General features: G+C 42.6%; 1 long non-coding RNA gene across 1 annotated transcript; it reads left to right on the top strand.

Moving 5' to 3' along the window:
• Positions 1-27,657, top strand: LOC140727272 (uncharacterized). Its single transcript, XR_012098812.1, has 2 exons — positions 1-138; positions 27,162-27,657. It is a non-coding gene; the product is annotated as an uncharacterized lncRNA (long non-coding RNA).
• The last annotated feature ends 97 nt before the right edge of the window (positions 27,658-27,754 follow it).

A 27,754-nucleotide genomic window follows, 5' to 3' on the forward strand; every position in this document is an offset into this window, starting at 1 on the left:
AATAGCAGATGTTGAATTCCAGGAGAAGGCAGACTGCTCGGATGCCATCAAGTCTGAAACCAAAGAATGATTTCCTATTTGAAGGGAAGGCTTAAACTTGACCTAGGGATTACAGAGTCTCACTGCACTATAGATGATGTAAGTAAATTTTCAGAGAATTGGAAACTATGTTAAAACAATAACTTTATGGCTTCTCCGGGTATTTTTGTAACCCAGCAAAATGTAATATTTGAGTCCCACAACTGAATGGAAAATTCCACATTTTCAGTCAAGTAAGCTATAGGGAAAATGGACAATTACTTCTAACTTTACATACAGTAATTAATGTACTCCAGCATGTCCCATCACCTTGTTTGATTCCACATCCCATGATTATTAATGCTCTTGGTATCACTGATCTACCCCTGTTAATTCTAATTCTCCAACTTCACAAGAGGAATAGTTTACACATAACGTACAGTATATGGCATTATGTTTACTTTTCAGTTACAAGTCACACAATTCAAAGCAGCGGGCTTTATAGACACAGACGAGGTCCCCAGCCTCCCCGGAGCATTCCATCAGCCTCACACAGGCATGGAGCAAGCATTTTAATGGAATGTCATCTTTAACCCTGCACATTTACACCAGAAAAATCTATTAATGGCAAAAATGGTGTGAGTAAACGACTACGTCGTTATTTAATAAACAATTATACCATTTAGCTGCCATGCAGTGTATGGCCATATTGCAGCAAATTAGATATTTGATTTATGTTCCACCACTGTACTTTTTGTAGAAGATTTCACAATCGGTTTATGCACAGTACGATCCCACAAAGCAAGTTATATCAATGGCCAGAATATCCTCTCTGCTTTTTTCCAATGTTGACCTGCCTGCAGATCTGCTTAGTTCCAGCTCATCTAAAAAAAGCATGTGCACGTACACTAACTACAGGATGAGGCAGTTTTCCCATTACACCCACATTTCTTCACGTCCTTGACTCAGAAGGTGCCATGGCATTGTAATTCTAAGGTTTCTTTTGGATTATGTTGCATGAGATAGGTTTAAGCGGAATGGGTAGATGAATCAGTCCAGTGACAGCTGCCAAACACGGGTGACATTTGAACCTCACTCTCAAAATACTGTTTCAATGGAAACGCCATCCAACAATGCTGGAGAATTACACCCGACTCAAGTGACAGTCGATGCAGGTTCATGCGATATGTTTTCAATATTTAAGAGAAATTCGGATCAGTACATGGATGAGAGGGGTACAGATGGTGGGTGCAGGTCAATGAAACAAGGCAGAATAATAGTTCGACATACACTAGATGGGCCTGTTTCTATATGTAGTGTTCTATGACTATGATTCTATGTCTACAGCCCACAGTTAAAAATCTGTAGAAAAATCCAGAAACAGTTCGAGGCATAATGGTGAGATCCTTTCAGTCAGATGCTTTCATTGCAATGCCTCAGTTGATGTTATTTTATATTGTTTTATTTATTTTAATTTTTATTTAGAGATACAGCACCATTACAGGCCCTTTATTAGAGTAATTTCCCAGACCAAATACCCAAACTTACATTGTCTATGTATTTACATTATTAAGGAAAGGCAAATGCATTGCGAAGAAACATTTAGTCAAATCTTGCTGGCTTTTTATTATTGAGCAATATACACACAAAATGCTGGAGGAACTCAGCCAGTCAGGCAGAATCTATGGAATGGAATAAAGAGTGGATGTTTCAAGCCAAGAACCTAATGCAGTCCTGGTGAAAGGTCTCAGCCTGAAGCTTCTCCTCCATAGGTGCTACCTGACTCACTGAGCATTTTGTCTGTGCTGTCAAGATTTTCAGCATCTGCAGAATCTCTTGTGTTTATGATAATCTTTTTCATTATTTACTCTTTTGGGACTGGAAAGTCCATTGCCTCATTTACTCTGTGAATTCTCCCATTTAATTTTTATCCCCATGGTCACCCTTGTTTTACCTTATCACAGATAACTATCCTCTCTTCATCTATATGATCTTCCTTTTCTCTCCTATCCCATTTTGATGAAGGGTATTTGACCTGAAAAGTTAATTAGTTCTCTTCTCACAGTGCAGCTTGACCTATTGAGTTTTTCCAGCTTTTTCTGTTTTTATTCATTGCCAAAATCAAATTATCCTTGAGAAGGTGGTAGCTTACTCCCATGTGAATTATAACCGTTACTTTCATGAAAGTATTATTGTACTGCTATTGGTTTGGGAACTCAAGGGTTTAAACCCAGTGACATGGAAGAAACAGCATTATATTTCCACAATTGGATAGTGTATTACCAGGAGATAAACGTTCAGAAAGTGTGGATCCCAGATGTCTGAAACCACTGTACCTTCTAAGCTACATGGGTGCACAGCCTCACAGTAACTGAAAAGTTCCCACGCACATAGCCTTTATTGCCGTGCAGCTGGAGTTTTCTTTTGTATATTGTTAATATAATTTTCGTTATGCTAAAATAATTTTGAAATCTATATTAATATAATTGTGAAATATTCTGTAATTATTTGTGTTAATAAATATAATACATTAATTTTCTAAAATATAAACATGCCAAAACCGTTATCTTGAAATATTTTAAACCATCAATGTATTTACATTGTTAGTGTTTCAAATTACAACACTGTTACAAATTGTAACACTAAACACAGAATGGAAGTCAGCTCATCTTTAATAAATTACCAGCCCACTGAATGCCAATTGAGATTCAGATTCAGATTCAGATTCAGTTTATTGTCATTTAGAAACCACAAATGCAATGCAGTTAAAAAATGAGACAACGTTCCTCCAGAATGATATCACAAAAGCATATGACAAAACAGACTACACCAGAAAATCCACGCAATGTTTGGCAATCCCCAATCCAGAGTCCGGAGAGGCTGCTGCTAATTATTATCACGCTACCATCTAGCGCATTCCCTAGAAAGGAACTCCAAATCCACCAGACAAAAACAAGACCAAAAACTAAAGCTACAAGACCTGCACAAAACCACATAATTACAACATAGTTACAACAGTGCAAACAATACCATAATTGATTAAAAAAAAACAGACTATGGGCACAGTAAAAATAGTCCAAGATGTTAAAGGACTGTAAGTTCAAAAGAAATCACCACAGTTTCCACAAGTCCCCAGGGTCCCGACAGATTCGCCATCCCATGCCAGCGGCAGAAGGGAGTACTCCAGCTATGGACTTCCAAGGCGCCGCCTGACTCAGCCTCGCAGACGCAGCACACAGTGGAAGCTCCATCGAAACCAGCCTCGCAGACACAGCACACACCGAAAGTGACCTGATCGCAGCAGACTCTTGAGTCCGTCGAACCTCTGAGCCATCGACCATCCCCTTCTCTGAGCACCATCTTCTGCCGAGAGTATTAAGACGGCCCCGTCAACGGCCATCGGCAACGCGACCCCGAGGACTGAGGGCCTGTTCTTCCCAGCAGAGTCCCGGTCCTCACAACAGCAGCAGCAAAGAAGAAGGTCTTCCTGGAATTTCCCAATGTTTCTCCATGCTTCCACGTCCGTTTTCAATCGATTATGATTGCGCACGGCTCTACCACTTCACAAATGACGGATAATCAGTTCTGGAGTGATGCCATTTAAAATGCAGTTTTCGGGCCTTGTAAAAATTTCCTGCTCAGTGCAATGGTTTGTCCATGCAGCTGTAAAAAAAATGAGAGGGAGTGGTGTTTAAATTTTCTTAATGATGAAGTTGCTGGTTAAGGAGGTGAGTTGATACAGCCCAGATGAGATTAACTGCAGTGGGTTTTGTACACAAAGACCATTGTTCAACACCTTCTACATAATTGCATGTTAATAAAATCTGATGATGATGATGATGATTGATTGAAGGCTGATTAGATTATAATAGGATAGGATATCCACTGTTTTTTGTTAAGAGAGCATATTGTTGAGTAGATACCATCATCATAACATTACTTGAGCAGCTCGACTAGAAACATGCCTACTCCTGAAGTGTAGCTCTTCAATACTACAGCCACAATGATTTTAATTTTTTTTTAATTTAAGGATACAGCAAGGAAATAGGCCCTTGCAGCCCAACAAGACCAATTCACCTACCAATCCATACGTCATTTGGAATGTGGGAGGAAACCAAAGCACACAAAAGAAATGACAGACAGACAGACATACTTTATTGATCCCGAGGGAAATTGGGTTTCGTTACAGCCGCACATAGTCATGGGGAGAAGATACAAACTCTTTGCAGACATCAAAATTTAACCCTGGTCACCGGTGCTGTAATGGTGCTAACTACCGGTGCTAACTGCTACACTATCGTGCCACCCAAAAATGTTCTCCGAATGTTTCTGGCTGGTTTCAAACCGGGGACCTATTGCGTGTTAAATGAATGTGATAACCTCTACGCTACAGAAACACTAAAATTGCCTGGTCCCAAAGCCTATGTTGTAACTAGTGCTCTCAAAGGGTATCATATTCAACATGGAATGAATCAAACTGTCTGAGGACTATGTTAGGAGGAAGCCAAAATGGTTCATTAATCTGACACTTCCAGCCGAACATGATCATGCATATTTCATCCTTGGTTTTAGAACTCCTTCACTGCAGTCATCAAGGATGAAGTTATGCTCCTCCCTTTTAATTGTTCGCCAGTATTCTCTACTATATGTGGCAGGACTGCAAAGCTGAACCCTTTTTATTGGGTGTGATCTTACTATTCAGCATTCATGTAGTTCTGTGTTGAATCTCCATCAGATTTGCACCTTGATTTTTGGTGTATCTGGTGCTGCTCTGGATATTATCTTCTCGTTGAACCAGGGCTGACTGCCTGGTTTATAGTAATGGTAGATTGTGGGACATGCCATACCATGAGACTACAGACTGTGGTAATGCACATTCCTACTGTTGGTAACGAATTGAGTGCCTTATGAATGCCCAGATTTGAGCTACCATATCTGTTCTGAGTTACACATGTAGGACAATTTTAATGTCACGCAGCAGGATGAGGGTATCCTCGGGCAGCACGATAGCTTGGTGGTTAGTGCAATCAGTTCACAGCATCATTGATCATTGATTAGGGTCCAATTCCCACCATTGTCTGTAAGGGAAGTGTATGTCCTTTCCATCACCATATGGGCTGCTTCTGGGTGCTCCAGTTTCCAAAGACACACAGGTTAGGGTTAGTGAGTTGTGGGTATGCTATGTTGATGCCTGAAGGGTGGTGACACTAGTGGGCTTGACCCCAGCACAATCCTCATTCTGAGTTGGTCATTACACAAAATGATGCAATACACTGTATGATTTGATGTACATGTGACAAATAAAGCTAATCTTTAATCTACTGTGAAGACAGACATTCGTCACTGCAACAACTGTTTGCCACTTCTACTGATACTACTCATGGGCTAGGAGCCTTCCAGTGAGGACAGTGTCAAGTAGATTTGTCTCCTTTGTTAGTTCATTCGCAACTTTGGTAGACCCAATCGAGAAGCCATGTCCTTAAGGACTTGTAGGGTCCAGTCAGTGGTGTTACTACCATGTCAATGTTGGTGATGGACTTCAAAGACTTACACCCAGAATCAGGTTTACTATCTCTGGCATATGTTGTGAAATCTGTTGTTTTGCAGTATAAGACAAAAATAATTACTAAATGTTACAATAAGAAGTATAAAAAATAAGTTGTACAAATAATGAGGTAGTGTTCATGGGTTCATGGACCATTCAGAAATCTGACAGCAGAGGCTATACTCCGGATGCAATCTGCGCCTTTACCACTTATAATGTTGTTGAACATAAGGGACCACTGATTCGTCAAATAAGGCAAATTGGTGGAGAAGTTGATAGCAATGAAGGTTAAAGGGTACAGGAAGCTTGAGATCAGTTGGAAATCTCGATGTAAGACTGGCAGATGGAGTTTAATCTGACAGGTGTGAAATGTTCCATTTTAGCAGATCAAATGCAAGAAAAAAGTATACAATAAATATCAGGACCCTTATGTATGAAGGGACCTTGGGGTACAAGCCCCGGAAAGTGCCAATACAAGTAGATAAGGTGGGAAAGGTTTGTCATTATCAGTCAGGATGCTAAGTATAAAAGTCAAGAATTCATGCTGCAACTGTATAAACTTTGACCGGGGTACATATGGATCACTTTCTGCCACACTATAGGAAAGATACAGAAGCTTTGGAATGGGTGCAGAAGAGGTTTGTCAGTATGTTGCTGGACTGGAATATATCAGCTAAAAGGAGAGGCTGTATAAACTTAAATTATTTTCTCTAGAGCAACGGGAAGCTGAGGGGCAGCACGATAGAAGTCTATTATATAATGAGAGGCATAGACAGAGTAGATAGTAAGAGCATTTTTCCCCAAGCAGGTAATGTAAATTACTAGAAGCTATAGGTTTAAAGTGAGAGAGGGGAAGTTTAAAGGAGATTTGCAAGGCAAGTTCTTACAAAGTGAACGATCAGAACCTGGAACTTGCTAACAGGAGAGATGGTACAAACAGATAGCAAAGTTTGAACCACTTAAGCAGGCACATGAACGAACAGAAATAGATGGACCATATGCAGGCTTATGGGTTTAGACATAAGACATAGGAGCAGAATTAGGCCATTTGGTCCATCGAGTCTGCTCTGCCACTTGATCATGGCTTATTTATTATTCTTCTTAACTCCATCCTCCTGCCTTTCACCATGACCTTTGATGCCTTTACTAATCAAGAACCTATTAACTGCTTTAAATATAGCCAATGACTGGGCCTCCACAGCCGACCATGACTCCCCCGCTACAGAAAACATTCTCTCCATATCCATTCTCTCTCTGGGTTTATCAATATTCAATAGGTTTCAATGAGATCCCACTCCCCCACCCCCCCATTCTTCTAAACTGCAGCAGGTACAGGCTCAAGCCATAAAACATAACTCATGTGTTAACCCTTTCATTCATAGAAACATAGAAAACCTACAGCGCTGTACAGGCCCTTCGGCCCAAAAAGCTGTGCCGAACATGTCCTAACCTTAGAACTACCTAGGCTTTCCCATAGTCCTCTATTTTTCTATGCTCTGTGTATCTATGCAGGAGTCTCTTAAAAGACCCTATCGTTTCTGCCTCCACCGCCGCTGCTGGGAGCCCATTCCACACACTCATCACTCTCAGTGTAAAAAAACTTACCCCTGACATCACCTCTGTACCTACTTCCAAGCACCTTGAAACTGTGCCCTCTCATGCTAGCCATTTCAGTCCTGGGAAAAAGCCTCTGACTATCCACACTATCAATGCCTCTCATCATCTAAATACACCTCTATCAGGTCACCTTCATCCTCTGTCACTCCAAGGAGAAAAGGCTGAGTTCACTCAACTTATTCTCATAAGGCATGCTCCCCAATCCAGGCAACATCCTTGTAAATCTCCTCTACACCCTTTCTATGGCTTCCACATCCTTCCTGTAGTGAGGTGACCAGAATTGAGCACAGTACTCCAAGTGGGGTCTGACCAGGGTCCTATATAGCTGCAACATTACCTCTCGGCCAACACCGACCCCTGCGGATCACCACTAATAAACAGCAGCCAATCAGAAAAGGCCCCCTTTATCCCACACTTTGCTTCCTATCAGTGAGCCAATCTTCTATCTATGCATGTATCTTTCTTGTAATACCATGACCTCTTATCTTGATAAGTAGCCTCATGTGCGGCACCTTGTCAAAGGCCTTCTGAACATCCAAGTAAACAACATCCAGTGACTCTCCTTTGTCTATCCTGCTTGTTGTTTCCTCAAAGAATTCCAACGGATTTGTCAGGCAAGATTCCCCCTTAAGGAAACAAAGCTGACTTTAGCCTATTTTATCATGTGCTTCCAAGTAGCCCAAAACCTCATCCTTAATGATGGACTCGAGAATCTTTCCAACCACTGAAGTCAAGCTAACTGGCCTATAAATACTTTCTTCTGCCTCCCATCCTTCATAAAGAGTGGAGTGACATTTGCAATGTTCCAGTCCTCCAGGACCATTCCAATATCTACTGATTCTTGAATGACCATTACTAATGCCTTCACAATCTCTTCAACTATGTCCTTCCAAACGCTGGAATGTAGTCTATTTGATCCAGGTGACTTACCTACCTTCAGACCTTATGGCTTCCCAAGCACCTTCTGCTTAACAGCTACACTCACTTCTGCCTCCTGACACGCTAGAATTTCTGGCATACTGCTAGAGTCTTCTAGCAGTGAAGACAGTGAAGATTGACATGAAACAGTGTTCCTTCTGATCCTCTGGGAGGCAAGTGCAAAAATTGCAGGTGCCCTAGCAGAGATATTTAAATCATCCTTAGCGGCAGGTGAGGTACCAGAGGATTGGAGGATAGCTAATGTTTTTCTACTGTTTAAGAAAGGCACTAGAAATAAACCATGAAATTTAGACTGGTGAGCTGACATCAATAGTGAAAAGTTATTGCGAGGTATTCTAAGGGACAGATATATGAGTATTTGGAGAAACATGAACTGATTAGGGACAGTCAGCATGGCTCTGTGCATGGTAGGTTTTATCTAACTAATCTTATCGAGTTCTTTGAGGAAGTTACCAGGAAAGTGGATGAAGACAAGGCAGTGGATGTTATCTACATGGATTTTAGCAAGTCATTTGACAAGGTCCCGCAAGGGAGGTTGGTCAAGAAGGTTCAATGCTAGGATTTCAAGATGAATTATTGAATTGGATTACATATCGGCTTTGTGAGAGAAATCAGAGAGTGGTAGTAGATGGTTGCCTCTCTGACTGGAGGCCTGTGACTAGTGGTGTGCTGCAAGGATTGGTGTTGGGTCCGTTGTTGTTGGTCATCTATATCAATGATCTGGATGACAATGTGGTTAACTGGATCAGCAAACTTACAGATAACACCAAGATAGGGGGTGTAAAGGACAGTGAGGAGACTATCAGAGCTTGCAGCAGGATCTGGACCAGCTGGAAAAATCAGCTTAAAAATGGCAGATGGAATTTAATGCAGACAAGTGCAAGGTGTTGCTCTTCAATAGCACCAGCCAGGGTGGCTCTTGTACAGTGAACGGTAGGGTCTTAAGGAGTGAAGTAGAACAAAGCGAGCTGGGAATACAGGTCCGTAATTCATGGAAAGTGGTGGCACTGGTAGATAGGTGGTAAAGAAAGCTTTCTGCCCTCTCTTTTCCTTTTGTGCTGTCTTTCACATCCCTTGTCATCCTCCTTTACAATATTTCATCTTTGGGATTTATCTATGCTGTACCTTTTGAACTGCCCCCTGAAACCAGCATTATTGCTCTGATGTCATCACTGCTAGTGTCTCCTTCCAGTCGACTTTGACCAGCTCCGCTCTCTTGCTTCTGGAATTGCCTCTACTCCACTTTGATACTGATCAAGATCAAGTTTAATGGCCATTCAACTGTACACATGAATACAGCCAAATGAAAGAGGGTCCCTCCGGGGCCAAGATGCAAAACACAGTGACACAGTACCAACAGCACATGTCACATAACACATATAGCACTCATAGTTATGTGTATATACATATACATACATACATACATACATACATACATCTGACTTTAGTTTCTTCCTCTCAAATGGAAAAAATGGGTAGATGGATTCTATCATATTATGATCACTACCTCTTAAGGGTTCCTTTAACTGAAGATCCCTCATCAAATCTGGTTCATTACACAACATCAAATCCCCTGGTGGGCTCAGCTGCAAGCCGCTCTAGAAATTCTATAAATTCCTTCTGTTGGGAAGCAGCACCAACCTGATTTTCTCATCTACCTGCGTATTGAAATCCCCTTGACTGCCGTAACATTGCCATTATTATATGTCTTTTCTATCTCCCATTGTAGTTTGTATCTCACACCTTGGCTATTGTTTGGAGGTCTGTATATACCTCCCATCAGGGTCTTCTTACTCTTGTAGTTTCTTAACTCTTCCTACAAAGATTCTACACCTTCTGATCCCATGTCACCTCTTTCTAAGGATTTGATTTAATTTTTTTTACCACCAGAGCCACCCCACCCCTCTGCCTACCTGCCTGTCCTTTCGATACAATGTGCATTGTTAGATATTAAGCTCCCAACTACAATCTTCTTTCAGCCACGACTCAGTGATGCCCATGATGCCATACCTGCCAATCTCTGCTACAAGATCATGTACCTTATCCCGAATACTGCATGCCTTCAAATATAACACTTTTTTCTACCTATGTCGTTGGTATCAATATGTACCATGACTTCCCAGCTGCTCACTCTTCCCTTTTCGAATGCTCTGGATCTGATCTGAAACATCGCTGACCCTAGCATCTGGGAGGCAATATACCATTTGAGTGTCTCTTTCATATTCACAGAATCTGCTTCTCTAACTATGAAATTCCCTCTCACTTCTTCAGTCCTTTTCTCTCCCCTACTTTCCTTCTGATCACAGAGCAGGACTCAGTGCCAGAGAGACCTGGTCATTGCTGTTTCCCCAAGTATATTGCACCCCCTCCCTCAAACCCACAACAGTGTCCAAGCAGTATACTTATTATTAAGGGGAGCAGCCACACAGGGGTGTTCTGCATTGCCTGCATGTTCCCTTTCCCTCACCTGATAGTCAGTCAGGTACCTGCTTCCTGCAACTTAACGGAGACTAGCTCTCTGTAGCTCCTGTCTATCACCTCCTCTTTCTCCATATGAGCCAAAGGTCATCAAATTGCAGTTCCAGTTCCATAACATGGTCGGTAAGAAGCTTGCAGCTCGATGCAATTTGTGCAGATCTCGTTTATCAGGGTGACTGGAGGTCTTCCAGACGTCCAGATCTCAGAAAACATACCCACCAATCCTCTATCCATAATTACAATACTAGCTTTGTATCAATAAACAGAGAGGGAAAAAATACTAGAAACTTACTTAGAGCATCTACCCGTTCTTGCCCAAAGCCTGCCCAGTCTACTACTGTCCACTCCAACAATGGCCCGCTCCTACAATGACTGATCCAGTACACCCCACTTCCTTTATTTGCTTTTATCTTAAGTGATCTCCCACTCTCTCTCTCTCTCTTTCTCTACACCCCTCTCCCTCTTCACACTCTTCTTTCTTTCTCTCTCTCTCCTCTCTCTCTTCCTTTCTCTCTCTCTCTTTTCCTCTCCCTCTCACTCTTTCCCTCTCTTCCCTCTCTCTCTCTCCATCTCCCTCTCCCTCTCTCCCTCCCTCCCTCCCTCTCCTTTCTCTCTCTCTCCCCTCTCTCTTCCCCTTCTCTCTCCCTCCCTCTCTCTCTCTCTCTCTCTCTCTCTCTCTCTCTCTCTCTCTCTCCCCCTCTCTCTTTCCCCTTCCTCCCACCTCTCTCTCTCCTCTCTTCTCTCTCTCCTCTCTCTCTCTCTCTCTCTCTCTCTCTCCTATCTCACTCTCTCCCTCTCTCTCTCTCTCTCTCTCTCTCTCTCTCCCTCTCTTCCTCTCTCTCTCTCTATTGCTCCCTTCTCAACAAAGTGTTATTTGACTGCTGGAAAGCAACATTGGAAAGTCAATTTCTGTGGTGTGAATGGACTTCCCTTGTCACTACCTGTTTCTAAAAAAATGTGTATTGATGAGCTGAGCTGAAATGTTAATTCATCTTTAATCTTGCTGTACATTTGTAAAGTTTGCTGTTCTATTTCATAGTTGGAGCTTTCTCTTAATTGAGAATGACTTGTGTTTCTGCCACGCTGAAATTGGCAGGCTATGTCACCCATCGTATCACAAGTCCAACTATTCCAGCACGATTTGATATGAAAGAATCCCATCTCTACTCATTATTTTTAGCCGTGAAACCAGTCAGAATAGCACTCCTTAGCATAGTCTCAATGAGAACATCACAATAATGCTGCATTGCCAATACTAACAGTTTGAGATTTCATGGTTAACACAAAACATGGTCCCAAACACTGAAACATTTCTTATTACATTTGGTAGTTTCCTTGGTTCCCTTTTCCCACACATTTTTTAAGATGAATACTGGAATGACCTATGTCGATTTCCTAAGTTGATATGACATTTTCAGTTTATGTCATCACAACAGAAATTATATAACATAGTGTTCTTCCAAGTTCCAGCCCAATTCCTGGCCCAGCACTCACATTCATTTTCTCTAGGCTTAGATATCTGTTGAAAGACAGCAACTTAGTATGAAAAACAACATTCAATACTGGGAAAAATGTTGAAGGATGTTTGGCATAAAACCAATCATTCTCACCCCTTCAGTTATTTACACTTCCAATTCACTTAATATCAAGGACTTGCATTCATCCACTGAAGGCATCTTACAATTTGAATTAAAAGTAGATCCACGCCTGAAAATGTCACTTCAGAGGAACATTTCAATTGGGTTGCAAAAAAAAATTCTGACTGTGAGCCAGTTTCTGAAGCTGTTTGTCATTCAGGCTGATTTGCCTCCTGTAGGTGGTTCACAGCCAGGCTTGTTAAATCCTTCACTGTAATCTGTCCAGTTCTGAAATCAGCCTGATAGCAACTGGGAAGCGTTTCATAGTCATAACACCAGGGATTCCCTGTCTGGCAGAGAAAGAATGGACTCCGTTGAAGCCTGTACTGAAGAATTGGCACCGTTCATCTCCGAATCCTGAGCTGAACTTGAACTCTAATGCAATCTGGCCTTAATTCTTACCTCTATGGGTTAGGATCTATGTGGTCCAAAGACAGTGTCAGCAACTTTGAAAGGACATCTAGTCAGTATTAGAACCACTTGGAAATGAAATGTGAAAAGATGGTGTGCTATGAAGGAGACGACGTGGAAATAGGTGGTCACCTTCTGGACATGAAGGATATCCTGCAATTAAATGCAATGTCAGCAGAGCCTGAGTAGAGCAGACAGAGAAAATGAAGCCTAGAAAAGAAATCTCTTCTAAACAGTATCACAAAGGCTTTGCTGAGCATCTAGCTAGAATCTACTTACTCAGAATAATGAGCAGAAAAGTACTTGAAATACATGGGAGGGCAGATAGCATCTGTGGAGAAGGAAGCACAGACTGAGACTCAGATTCAGATTTTGTCACATGGAAGCAGGTTCATGGTATTAGTAAGTGGAACAAAAGAAACCGATTACCTGTAAGCATATTAATCATTTATTTACAAAGAGTAAAACGCTCCAGCTAGCGCATAAGTCATACAAGTACTCATCTAAGCCACTGTAAGTTGCAAAAACCATGACACTAAGCATTCAGTAACACTTCAAACTCAACAGGTGCTTTGTTAACTCTCCCCAAGTTACACAACTGCAAAACTAAACATTCACCAGGTTCTCAGCTAAGTGTGCATGTGGCCACTCCTATCCCTGCAGCACAGTTTCCCAGTGGTTGTCCAGCACTGGTCACAACATCACTGTGAAGATGAGCTCCTGGAGACAAAGGAAAGAGAGCAAGTCTTTTGCACCTGCTATTCTTATACCTCTGAGGTGCCCGGAACCAGAAACTGGTGTCATCATGCATAGAACAACATAGAATATAGTACAGCACAGTACAGGCCCTTCAGCCCACAATGTTGTGCTGACCCTTAAACCCTGCCTCCCATATATCCCTCCACCTTAAATTCCTCCATATACCTGTCTAGTAGTCTCTTAAATTTCCCTAGTGTATCTGCCTCCACCACTGACTCAGGCAGTGCACTCCACACACCAACCACTCTCTGAGTAAAAAACCTTCCTCTAATATCCCCCTCGAACTTCCCACCCCTTACCTTAAAGCCATGTCCTCTTGTACTGAGCAGTGGTGCCCCGGGGAAGAGGTGCTGGCTGTCCACTCTATAAAGTGGACGGTTTCCTGCACAAGACAACCAGGAAAGAGCTGCAGCTTCCCTCGAATGGCCCAATGGATGATCAGCAAAGCAGAAGCAGCTTTCAACCGGCAAGTAAACTAACACTTCACGTTACATCCACCCCTTGAGAGACACTACTCTGTGATTATCTGGCCCTCAGACTGTTATGACACCCACAAACACCCCATTAAACTATATATAAAACACAGAAGTACAATACCCAGTACTATAAGCCCAAAAGTCACCCCCAGTGGTCTATAGTGGTCCACCAGCTTCCTCGCACCCCAAATGGCCACCAGCCTCCCTCCAGAGTACATTAGCTATGGAACTGGTCCCCCATTTAATCTTATCTACTGACTGTCAGATGTAATCAGCCAGGTGAGTGATGTTCCCCAATTCGTCAGGAATGTTGATACAGCATTCTTGACCGATAACAGCACAAGTGTCACCTTTCTTTGTGACAGGTAATTTAAGGACATCCGTATCAGTTCCCGGGACAGTCTGGCCGTATCATTCTGGGAAAGGCTATCATCCAAAATCTTTCTGCCTCGCTGATGCTGATCAACATGAGCAGGGTTTACATCCAGGGCACTGAGGTGGTGTAGGTACGGCACCACATACCCCAGACAGCAGCAGCCATACCATCCCGTGAGGGGCCATGGGTAAGACCAGGAGCCCCCTATCCAAAAGGTGCCATCCAGCATCCAGAGAGTGCCCACCTTCACAGCAGCATTCGGCGTAGACACAGCCAACCCAGGGTACCGTTCCCGCTCACACTCGCTGTGTCCCACTGACTGGTTGGACCTGGGCCTATCACACTCCCTACACTATTATTTTCCTTCCCTTTTGGCTGGGGAGGCACTTGCAGAGTTCGGCCCTTCCAGTTAAACAGATCATATGTAGGGAAATACCAGCCCTTAAAGCACTTACTTCATTTATGGGGCACCTGACTGGCAATCCCATTAAGAAGAACCCCTCTCCTTTTGAGCGGGGAGCCACTGCAGTAACTAAATACCCTATCATGGCAGAAGCTAGATCTGCCTCCCCTGGCCAGTTATCACTATTGCCATATATGCCCAGTGGCGAAGGGCTCTTCCTTTACTGAGCTCCACCACACTCAGGGCTTTAAGCCCCACTCAGATAGGGAAGGGTTCCTGCTGCCAAACTATCCCATAGTGATGCATTTCTCCTTATGCAAAGCAAACAGTGCCCTTAGGCAATTATTGACTTCATGTTGGGACAACCACCCTCCCTAAAACACCCACCTGATCCATTCAGACATCCCCATCCCCCATCCATGTGTTGGTACCGTTGCCCTGCTGTGTCGAGGTTTGGACCTTAACAGGATCGGGTTGCTAATTAGCTTGGCAGGTCGCCTCTAATTGCTGTACCTTCATTAGCTGACAGGCTATCTCCATACTCTTGTCTTCTAGCTCCGTGGTCTGGGTCTGTGCTGACTGGACAACCCCTATGGTAGCACTGCACTGAGGCCACATTTCCACCTTGATCTTGAGGCCTACTATGCCCTGCTATCCCCGTGTGATCATCTCATGCTGATACCTTACAATGGCTGCCCACAGCCAGAAAGCATCCCTTCAACTTGCCTTCCTTTTGGGGAATCCCACCTCATTAAGTACAGAAATGATGTGGTGTCTGATTTTCAACACGTGAGAGTCCAGCTTATCTGACCAGTCTATGGGCGTCCCATCGTCAGGTTAGTGAGACTCCCAAATCCCACACTGTTGTCAGTCCACACCAGGACTTGACACGGTTCATATGTTACATGGAAGGAGAATCAAGGGTTTGGTAAGTGGGACAAAAGATAACAATTATGAGTAAGTGCATTAACCATTTATTCACAAACAGTAAGAAGGCGCCAGTGAAGAACACAACCAAGGGCAACATCCTACAGACGGTTCACGAAATGACTTCATTTACATCTTCTTTTTCTTTCAAATATGGTTCTGCTACTGTTGGAGCTTCTGATCTACATTTTGGTGGTGGGCTTTCAGGCCGATAGGGCAATCAGGCACTTTGCTGCCTCCATGACAGTTACAGGAGGCTTGGAGCAAAGAGTGCAGCCTCAAGGCCAAGAAGCCTGGAGATGGGGTGCTAGTCGCATCCAATAAAGTCTCAAGAAAGGTCGAAATCATCAAGGTGAGTATGGAAGCCAAGTGGATGTTCAGCGCCATCTACTAGCCTCTTCGCTGCTGCTGCCGGAGGAAGGTCTCTGTGCTCAGCTGGTTCCTCTCTCCCTTTTGCTCGATGCTGCCAGATGATTGTGCTGGAGTCTTGGGCAAGGTTTAATCGATGCAATTTGTGGATCAGAGTCTGTCGTTCACATTATGATGTGATTCTGGTTTCTGATCGCTCCTGGTTTGTTGCTAATTTGGACAATTTTGAATCGGGGGGGGGGGGGGGGGGTTGCTGCAGACACCAAGCTGAACAGCACTGAATATGCCCGGAGTCTTTCGATTTTGTGTTTGATATTGTGTTTTTCAGCTGTCTTTTTTTTGTTGCTGTTTGTGCAATTTGGGTTTTTTTATGCATGGGAGGGGGTTTGAATGTTTTTTAATGGGTCCTATGGTTTTCTTTGTTTTGGGTTTGACTGTGGGAAGACAAATCTTAAGCTTGTATACTGCAGACATACTTTGATAATAAATGTACTATAAATCCCTGAAAAATCACGACCAAACATCTAAATCAAACAAGTACTTACCTAAGCCACCTTAAGGAACAAAAACTATGACACCAAACATTCAGTAACACTTCAAACTCCACAGGTACCAGTACTTCATTATGTCTCTCCTAGCTACAAAATTAAACATCCAACAACAGGTACTTAGCTAATTAACAAGGCACTTTCACCCATAGAAATACCTCTCAATGGATGCTTTTGGTTTCCTCTGTAAACTTTAGAGACTGTGTGTGAAAATCCCAGGAGGCCCGCAGTTTCTGAGAAACTCAAACCACCCTATCTGCCACCAACAACTACTCCACGGTCAAAGTCACTTACATCACATTTCTTCCGCATTCAGATGTTTGATCCGAGCAGCAACTGAACCTCTTGACCCTGTCTGCATGCTTTTATGCATTGAGTTGCTGCCACATGATTGGCTGATTAGATATTTTCATTAACACCAGTTCAGGAACCAAATGATTGCATAGTATCAGTGAGTTTTGAACACCTTTACAAATATGGAAGACCCAAGCTTATGGCCAGGCTCTGCTGGGTATTTTCTAGCAGCACTTGGATGTTTGAATCTGCAGCAATGATTTCACAGCGTGCAGCTCCATGTTGTCTGTCTGCCAAACCTGGCGAGGAACAAGTTTATTTGTTTGAATGAATAGGGAAGGGCACAAGGGGGCAGAATGCCTATCTTTCTTTATTGCTTTTATTTAGTTGTTTTTGAAGCATGGAATCTGTCTTTATACGTTTTGGCAATTGGTAATGATAAAAATGATTTAACTAACTTTCAAGACATATTGAATGTATTTAAATATCATAGATAAGGCAAGTCCATACACTTTCTACATGCCTTCAGCAAGCATTATCTGGTCCAATATGTGAAGTAATCCATGGAGTTGTACATCACATGGTGTCGGGTGTCTTTCATCCCTGAAGATCACTACACACTTTGCTATCCCCCCACTCTGGTGAGCCAGATGATTAGTGAAGAGAAGGCGTGCAGTGTGTACCTTTGCCAAGTGAAATGATCTGTGTAAGATACCATAAATATAGCTGAAGGTCATGTGGTAAAGATAAAGCGGGTGCAATGGTAGCGTAGCGGTTAGCGTAACGCTATTACAGCACCGACACTCTGAGCTCAATTTTGTCATCATCTGTAAGAAGTTTGTACATTCTGCCCATGACTCTGTGTGTTTCCTCCAGGTGCTCCAGTTTCCTCCCACAATCCAAAAACGTACAAGTTAATAGATTAATTGGTCACATGGATGTAATTGGGTGACGTGGGCTCATTGAGCCTGAAGGGCCTGGTACTATGCAGTATCTCTATAGAAATAAACAGATACATAAATAATGATGAATAAATTGATTGATCGATTAATTTATTATATTTAGCCATGATCTAATACCAGAAGTCCTCGACAGGGCAGGGTTCACAATGTTGCGGTGGACAGGGCATGTCATACACATGAAGGATTCCTGACACCACAAGCAGCTACTATGTGCTGAGCATCCGTGGGTAAGAGAAATTGAGGCAGACCCCACAGGAGGGTCAACAACTGCTTGAAAAATAACATTGCACATGCTGGAACAGAGTGCGCAAGACCAGAGTGGCTGGCGAGCCTCGGTTAGAACCGCTCTCCAGAGCCTGGAGGAGAGACGCTGAGCAGTACTAATCGCTGCCCAACAAAGAAGGAAACAGTAGCAGTGTCTCCGTTTCCAGACCTAGCACAGTTTTCATGTCCTTGTTGTGGACATCACTCACAACTTGGACTCAGCAGCCTCCTATGAACGCACAACAGGACTGGACAAACCTACAGTAACTGTCATCGTCCGATACCATGGACATCCAATCTCATGGATGTGGTCTTGCTCTGGCTATAGGGAAAGGGTCATCGGCCCCACAAGACTGTACTACCATTCTAGATTAATTTATCCAATTCATTTAAATAGCACTTTTATAGTTATAGCTCCTGATTCCTTCTGTGAAGTGCCTTTTAATAAGAAACAACTAAATAAATAATCAGGTATATGAGCATGCTGTAATCATAGCACGGCTTTGCACCCAATCCAGAAACTGATACATTTAAACAGTCCTGGGATTTAGTTTTACCATTTCACTAAGCTCTGTTAATCATGTTGATAGATATTGCAATTAAGCTCCAGCATCCTTCTTCTTAGGCAGTCTCTCAAGGATGACTAATTTCCACTCCAGTTTTGTGGGATCTTTTTGCTGATTGCTGTGACCATTCGGGAGATAACAAATTTGTCCACAGATGGGCGAGATATGCCTGATGGAGCAGAGCAGCGGGCAGTCTCTGAGACAGCTCACTTTTTCAGCCAGTTGTATAGGGATTCTGAAAGCTAGGCCTTGAATACCATTCTGTATGCTCCACATATCTCAATAGAATCAAACCATGGCTGAATGCTATAGAACGTTGAACATTACAGCACAGTACGGGCCCTTTCACCCACAATGTTGTGTGGACCTTTCAACTTTCTCTAAGATCAATCTAGCACTTCCTTCCTACAACATTCATTCGTTATGTGCCATGTCATACAACATGGGCGACCATGGTCTATGACTGTGATTGTTCTGGGCAAATTTTTCAGCAGAAGTGGTTTGCCATTGCCTTCTTCTGGGCACTGTCTTTACAAGATGGGTGACCCCAGTCATTGTCAATATTCTTCAGAGATTGTCTGCCCGGTGTCAGTGGTTGCATAACCAGGACTTGTGATATGCACCGGCTGCTCATACGACCATCCACCACCTGCTCCCATGGCTTCATATAGCTCTGATTGGCAGGCTAAGTAGGAGCTACACCTTGCTCAAGGGTGACCTGCAGGCTAGCAGAGGGAAGGAGCCCCTTACACCTCCTGTGGTAGAGATGTGTCTTCACCTGTCTCGATAGCCCACCATTTTTCAATCATCCATGAACCTATCTAGAGTTTCTTAAATGCCCTTAATGTGTCTGCCTCTACCACCACCCCTGGCAACGTGTTCCATGCACTCACAGCTCTCCGTATAAAAAAAACTACCAATCACTTAATCCTCCAATCACTTAAAATTATGCCTCCTCCTGGTAGCCATTACTACCCTGGGATAAAGATGCTGACTGCCCAGTCTGTCTATATGTGGCTTTAGGATGAGAGGGGAAAGACTTTAAAAATACCTATGGCACTTATCCTCTTGTACGCTTCTATTGAGTCACCTCTCATCCTCCAAAGAGAAAAGCCCTTGTTCTCTTAGCATTTCCTCATGAGACTTGATCTCTAATCTGACCAACATCCTGGTAAATCTCGTGTACCCGCTCTAAAGCTTCCACATCCTTCATATAACGGGGCAAGCAGAACCTGAACACAATTTTCCAAGTGTGGTATAAACAGGATTTTATAAAGCTGCAGCACTACCTTACAGCTTTTGAACTAATTTCCCACAACTCTGAGCACAACACACCATTCGCTTTTTTAACAACCCTACCAACTTGAGGGAACTATGGACATAGATTATCCATACTATCTCAGTGGTTCCCACACTTCTTAGTGTTACCATCCCTTGACTCCCAGACCGCATCTCCAGTGACACCCCTCCCTTTCCAGCCATTACATAAAAACTATAAAGAATTTTGACTTATGATGCACAGTCAAAGAAAATAGGAACTGCAAATTCAAAGCAATGACAATTGCAAAAAAAATTCAAATCCATATAAAGCTACAGAGAAAGTTATTTCTCTATTTAATTACAGTAAAAGCAATTTTCATCAACAATTACTAGTCCAACTATTCGCTACTTCATTGCTTTTTCTCCTTTCAGTGAGATGGATGGGTTTGGTGCAGTGATATCAGCTTCTCAACATTAGGCAGAACATCTTTCAGAAGAAGTTTCAGTAGTTTGGAATCTGTTTCATTGCTTTGAAAGAAGTCAGGTGACTGCACTGAAACCTCACTCCTCTAAATGTGATGTTGGAAAGGTAATAAAGGACTTCTTGGCCTTTTTTCACAGTGCAGGATACCATACAGAGATTACTTTCTGCAAAAGTCTTGATATGATTTTTTTGAATCTTGGCTTCACCTCAAAGTCATTTTGTAGCAAGATCAGTTTTTCCTCCACTCTCCCTGTGAATTCCTCATAACAAATGCATTTAGTGCCCAATCTAGAATTTAGATTGAGGGAAGATCCTGAAATCTTTCTGACATGTCTTTATGCAGTTCAGCCAGGTGGACACAAAATTCTTAAAGATCATCACCCGGTATTCTTTCTTTCTCTTCTAATTCAGAAAGGCTTATCTGGCTTTCATAAGATTCACACATCATTCCCTTGCAATTGAAGACTGTTTCCATTAAACTTTGCAAATAGTTCTGACAAATAAGCAATGTCATGCCTAATATTCTTGAGTTGATTACTCAGTGAAGCATTCGAGTCTTCAAATAATTTTATCATAGTTTCAAAAAGCACATAAAAGCGTCTCAGGCAATTTCCTTTTGGGAGCCATCAGACTTCTGTGTGCGACAGCAAGTGTTCAAGTTGTTCATCATTCTCAATACAAAGCTCACAAAATGGTCAAAAAATTGAAAGCATGGGACTTAGGGCAACCACCAAGGTTTTCTGCAACAAGATGTTGTCTGTGAATCACAATGATCGGTAAATATGTTAGGTACAGCTATTTTCAAGAGTGTAATAACCCCACAGTGCTATCCTGTCATAGACGGTGCCAAATCTGTTACACAGGGAAGAATGTTGGCGAGTGAAATATCCTTCTCTTTGAAAAATTGCTCAACAACCTGAAATATTGACACTCCCTTTATATCTGTTTCTACTCCCTTTGCAAATAACAACTCTTGAAAAGTGTTTTCATTTTTACGAAACAAACATAACCAAGAAGCAAAGATTTGTTGCCTAGCAACGTTGACTCATCCAACTGAGGAGCAAATCTGTTGTCCTAAGTATGTTGCACAATATGTCTTCCACATACTCAGACATTTCATCTATTCTCTTTGAACAGAGTTGTCACTGAGCAGAATAACTTTAGTTATTTGTTCTGGTGACTTAAGCAAAACCATTCTCAGAATCTCTGTTTATGCTGGCAGAATCAGTTGTTCTCCAATTGTTCCAGATTTAGCAATGAACAATGAAATGTTTTGTTGAACATGGCCCACTGGGAACTGTAGTTTGGCCTGGGATGAGCAAGAATTGGGCTTGGACTGAATTTTGCAGGCACCACCTTTTCCCTGTCCAGGCATTTCCACAATCTCAGCAAATGTTTCACCGAGAATGAGGAAATCCGTCTGCCTTCACTCTTCTTCTTTCTGGGGGAATGCAGAGGGGTGCTTATGATTGCTGCAACAGTGCTTAATCTCATTGGTGAGAAGAAATGACCCAACCAGAGAGTTGACTTATTCACTAATCAGCAGACCACAATGGCAGGAGCACAGAAAATAACTCTGCTCTCCCCTAAATTCACTAAAATTTGAAAAAGCCCACCAAAAAAATCTTTTGTAGAAATCTGATCTACAATCAAATCATTGTAGGTCTGTTTGACAACTCGGTCTCCTTATTTGCTCCCTGACACATTTAATACAACCATAGTTAATATTGGAGAGTTCCAACTCGTAACCCAGTGGAACAAAACCAACTCACAGCTTCTGCTCATGGTTAGTCATTGTTAAAGTTTATTTTGGTGCTGGTATTCAGCAAGTTCATATTTCAGATATTCCACTCAAGACTGTCTACACTCCTTTATCGCTCAGTCTGTTCTTGCCATTTTCAGTGTGGATTGACAACCACGACCAATCACTCAAGTTTAAGTCCATCCTCAAGTGCTGCGATCAGTAAAGGGGAAAGTTGTGACATCATCATAGCTCAGGCAAAACTTGACTCTCTCTCTGAACGTACTTAAAGTGAGGCAGTGATATCTTGATTCGGCCGTAAGCTAGAGAAATGCAGTCTAGGCCATTTGAAAGGGCAGATTCTGAACTTTTTCCTTATTGAATTCCATACCCTAATTCATGGGAATTGCAACACTGCACAATCTGAGTTCAGGAATCATCTAACACTGTACTACAGTAGTGATTGGCAATAATGCTCAGGCAAGGCCCTGAAATAACACAATTTCTTCAGTCCAGATTCTTCACGATATGTCAAATACAGAAGTGTCACATTACTTTTCAACAACTATAATGTACTTTGACTGTAGGACGACGACAGTGAGTTAGCAAGAGATGAGGTGATTATGAGGCACCGAGGATCACAGGCCTCGAATAAGTAATTCACTTGTTAAATTAACTCTGTAATACCTCAGCAGTACCCCTTGCTACCAAGCACCCTTGATTGCTCCCTTTATCTTTATTGCCCCCTCAGATGTTGTCCACCTAGGGAACCACTGAACTACAACTAAAGTCAATGTTAAAGTTTTTACCTATCAAAATGCGTACTTCAATAATGATGAATATTGTGAGCAATCTGAGCAACACACACAAAATGCTGCTGGAACTCAGCAGGCCAGTCAGCAGCTACGGAAAAAAGTATAGTCGGCGTACAGTCCTTTGGTAGTACTGGAGTAAAAAAGATGAGGAGTAGATTTAAAAGGTGGGTGGGGTGGGGTAGGGGAGAGAGAAAAACACAAGGTGATAGCTGAAACCTGGAGAGGGGGGATGAAGTAAAGAGCTGGAAAGTTGATTGGTGAAAGAGACAGAAGACCATGGAAGAAAGAAAAAAGGGAAAGGAGTAACAGAGGGAGGTGATGGACAAGCAAGGAGATGAGGTGAGAGAGGGAAAAGGGGATGGGAAATGGTTAAGGGTGGGGGCATTACTGGAAGTTCGAGAAATCAATGTTCATGCCATCAGGTTGGAGGCTACCCAAATGGAATATAAAGTGCTGTTCCTCTAACCTAAGTGTGGTCTGATCATGACATTGGAGGAGGCCATGGATAGACATATCAGAATGGGAATGGGAAGTGCAATTAAAATGGGAGGCCACTGGGAAATCCCACTTGTTCTGGCGGATGGAGCGTAGATGCTTGGCGAAGCAGTCTCTGAATCTACATTGGGTCTCACCGATACACAAGAGGCCGCACAAGGAGCACTGAGTACAGTAAATGACAACAGACTCACAGGTGAAGGGTTGTCTCACCTGGAAGGACTGCTTGGGGCCCCGAATGGTTGAGAGGGAGGAGGTTTAGGGGCAGATGTAGCACTTGTTCTGCTTGCAAGGGTAAGTACCAGGAGGGAGATCAATGGGAAGGGACGAATAGACCGGGGAGTCACATAGGGAGTGATCCCTGTGGAAAGCAGAATGCAGAGGGGAGAGAAAGATGTGTTTGGTGGTGGGATCCCGTTGGAGATGGCAGAGGTTTCAGAGAATTATGTGCTAGATGCAGAGGCTGATGAAGTGGTAGTTGAGGACAAGGGGAACCCTATCCCTGGTAGGGTGGCGGGAAGATGGGGTAAGAGCAGATGTGCATGAAATGGAAGACATTCGGTGAGGGCAGTGTTGATGGTGGAGGAAGGGAAGCCCCTTTCTTTGACAAAGAAGGACATCTCCTTCATTCTAGAATGAAAAGCCTCATCCTGAGAGGAGATGTGGTGGAGATGGCGGAATTGAGAGAAGGGCATGGCGTTTTTACAAGTAGCAGGGTGGGATGAGTCCAAGTAGCTGTGAGAGTCAGTGGGTTTGTAATAGACATCAGTAGATAAGCTGTCTCCATAGATAGAGACCATAAAATCAAGAAAGGGAAGGGAGGTTTCCCTATGCAACTCCCTCATCCATTCGTCCCTCCCCACTGATCTCCCTCTTGGCACTGATCCTTGCCAGTGGAACAAGTGCCTCACCTGCCCCTACACCTCCACCCTCACTACCATTCAATGCCCCAAACAGTCCTTCCAGGTGAGGTGACACTTCACCTGTGGGTCTGTTGGGGTCATTTACTATGTTCAGTACTCCCGGTGTGGCCTCCGGTACATTGGTGAGACACGACGTAGATTGGGAGACCACACTCCACCTGGCAGAACAAGCGGGGTTTCGCAGTGGCCACCCATTTTAATTCCACTTCCCAATCCCATTCCGATATGTCCATCCATGGCCTCCTCCGCTGTTGGGATGAGGCCACATTTAGGTTGGAGGAGCAACACCTTAAATTCTGTTTGGGTAATCTCAAAACCTGATGGCATGAACATTGATTTCTCAAAATTTCAGTTATGCCCCTCATCGTTCACCATTTCCCATCCCTTTTCCCTCTCTCACCTTATCTCCTTGCCTGCCCATCGCCTCCCTCGGGTGCTCCTCCCCCCTTTTTCTCTCTTCCATGGCCTTCTGTCTCTTTCACTAGATAGATAGATAGATAGATACTTTATTCATCCCCATGGGGAAATTCAACATTTTTTCCAATGTCCCATACACTTGTTGTAGCAAAACTAATTACATACAATACTTAACTCAGTAAAAATATGATATGCATCTAAATCACTCTCTCAAAAAGCATTAAGAATAGCTTTTAAAAAGTTCTTAAGTAGTTTACTTAAATACATTAAATACAATTAAACCTGGCACTTTAACATATCTTACTCCTGGCGGTTGAATTGTAAAGCCTAATGGCATTGGGGAGTATTGACCTCTTCATCCTGTCTGAGGAGCATTGCATCGATAGCAACCTGTCGCTGAAACTGCTTCTCTGTCTCTGGATGGTGCTATGTAGAGGATGTTCAGGGTTTTCCATGATTGACCGTAGCCTACTCAGCGCCCTTCGCTCAGCTACCGATGTTATACTCTCCAGTACTTTGCCCACTACAGAGCCCGCCTTCCTTACCAGCTTATTAAGACGTGAGGCGTCCCTCTTCTTAATGCTGCCTCCCCAACACGCCACCACAAAGAAGAGGGCGCTCTCCACAACTGACCTATAGAACATCTTCAGCATCTCACTACAGACATTGAATCAGCTTCCCAGATTTTTACACCTTCCCCTCCCCCTACAGGTTTCACCTATCACCTTGTGTTTCTCTCACCCCCCGCCCCCCCCCCCCCCCCCACTGCTTTTAAATCTATTCCGCAGCTTTATTCTCCAGTCCTGCCAAAGAGTTTCGGCCCGAAATGTTGACCGTACTTTTTTTCCTTAGATGCTGCCTGACCTGCTGAGTTCCTGCAGCATTTTGTGTGTGTTGCTCGGATTTCCAGCATTCACAGATTTTCTCTTGTTTGTGATGATGAATATTGTAATAGTTCCAGAGAAATAATTAACCAGTATTGGGGTCTGATTGTCAAATGAAGAAGATTGATACAGCAAGTGCATTGTGTACATGTGGAGATGATTGCATGTGTACAGAAGGTTACGAGGACTTCAATAAGTTAAATATTTGGTCTACCATAGTATGCCTTCGGATTCTGACTGAGTGAGATGTTAATTGAACCCTGACTCAACATTTGGTTCATCTCGTGTCAATTGCTAGTCCATTACTCATTGATTTTAAATTCAGAACAGTTTTAATGTTTCATTTAGGGTGTTCTGAAAGCTTTAGGCTGAAACTAACTGTGTAAGTTTTGATATCAAAATACATTAATCTGTTTTAAGATAACTTTATTATTTGTTCCAAGTGTTGCAAAGCCAACCAGAAAAAGTCTTTTGAATACTTTTGTACAAAATAGGACCACCTAAAAATTCAAAGTAATTTTATCACATGCTCTGCAGAAACATTGACAAGAAGGCAGATCGTTTAATGCCAAAAGTTAAATCTATTTGAATAATTTCTTCTTCCATTTTAATAAAGGGATTGCACAATGTTTACTGAGAAGTTACCATTCACTAATCTTAGAAAAATTCACAATAACAACTAATGCATATTTCTTTCATGCAAGTAGATTTCAATTCATGTATGTAGCAAAGCTTTTTTTCAGAAGAAAATTCTAACAAAAGGCATCAGCTTTGCACTAGCTGCATAACTTTGTAAATCCCAGCCACTTGGCTCCTTCTGTATGCCGCTTGTCGTCAGTGTAGAGTTGACTGGACAAGCATGGCTGCTCAGTCTATACTAAAGTGGGAAATCTTTCATCATTCCTATTTAAAGTCAGTCACAATTAGGCAATGACAAATGTTGTCACCATTATGATAAAGGTGTCTTCTGCCAAAGAATGCTGCCGACAAAACGTGGGCCAAGATTTCATATAGTGCTTCCTGTTAAAACCGTACAAAGGAAATAGATGAACTAGGTGGTTCATTCCAGGCTACTGGGCAAGTGCCTTTGTACAGTAAGATTAGTTTTAAGGCTGTATGAATCAGAACTAAATAAACAACAGGAACTTATTACACAGTTCAAGAGAAGCGCAGACAATCAGGTTAATGTTATGACACGTTCTTGATCCAGATTTGAAAGCAATTTCTTTTCTCAACTTCAGTACAAGCATGTACAGAAAATCAGCCAGACTCTTAATGGGAACCTGAAACTGATGCTTAGAGAATATAACAATCTCCAGTAAGATTTCACCTTATTGCTGCTCAGATTTGATGAATAAAATGCTGTAAAGTTCCGAATACATTGTTCAATTATTTCAAATCTTCCCATTTTCTGCAGGAAGCATCATTTTAAATATACAGGTGTTAACATTTTGCCCCCCTGCCCAGAAAAAAAGTGTCTAATTTCCCTTGACAAGTATTATTGTCTAATTTCCTCACTGTTTTTTTGTCTGACTCTTTTATCTTCTCCATAGATTGTCACCTTGTCGTGGTGGAGAAGCTTGTGTGGTCCTGAGATCCCGAGAGCGATGCCGTCTGGAGCTATGCTCCTGGTAGGGTCACCCATGGCGGTAAGGTCGAGGGTGAGGTCCCTGACAAAGAACAATCCAACTAAGACCTCAACGGTGGAACAGGCAGACGAAGTTACTTCGAACTCAATGGCTGTGAAGGCGAATGAAGGCTGCAACAAATCCATCAGCTCCAGTCGTCGTGGTTTCCATGCCATTGGAATCAGTTGGTGATTTGTGAAGTATCGTGTGCTTTTTAGAGTGCAACATCAAGTACATGTTAAACAAATACACGCACAGGCATCTTCACCTTGTGATAGATCAACAGAACGAAGACCATCATCCTCGACCTCGAGGGATAGCCACGACAACGACTCTTTTATACATAGCAAAGTGTTAAATATTTGCCTTTGATCTCCAAAGCACCTCCAAATCCCTCATTAAATTATATTTAAAAAACCAAAACATCATTAGAGATATGTATCCACGTGGCAGTGAAACAGTTGAAGATATAAAACAACCTTTTTTTTTCTCTCTTAATGTTTAAAACTAGAAGTGAC

This window comes from Hemitrygon akajei, chromosome 5, assembly GCF_048418815.1.
Source record: "Hemitrygon akajei chromosome 5, sHemAka1.3, whole genome shotgun sequence".
Classification (NCBI taxonomy): domain Eukaryota; kingdom Metazoa; phylum Chordata; class Chondrichthyes; order Myliobatiformes; family Dasyatidae; genus Hemitrygon; species Hemitrygon akajei.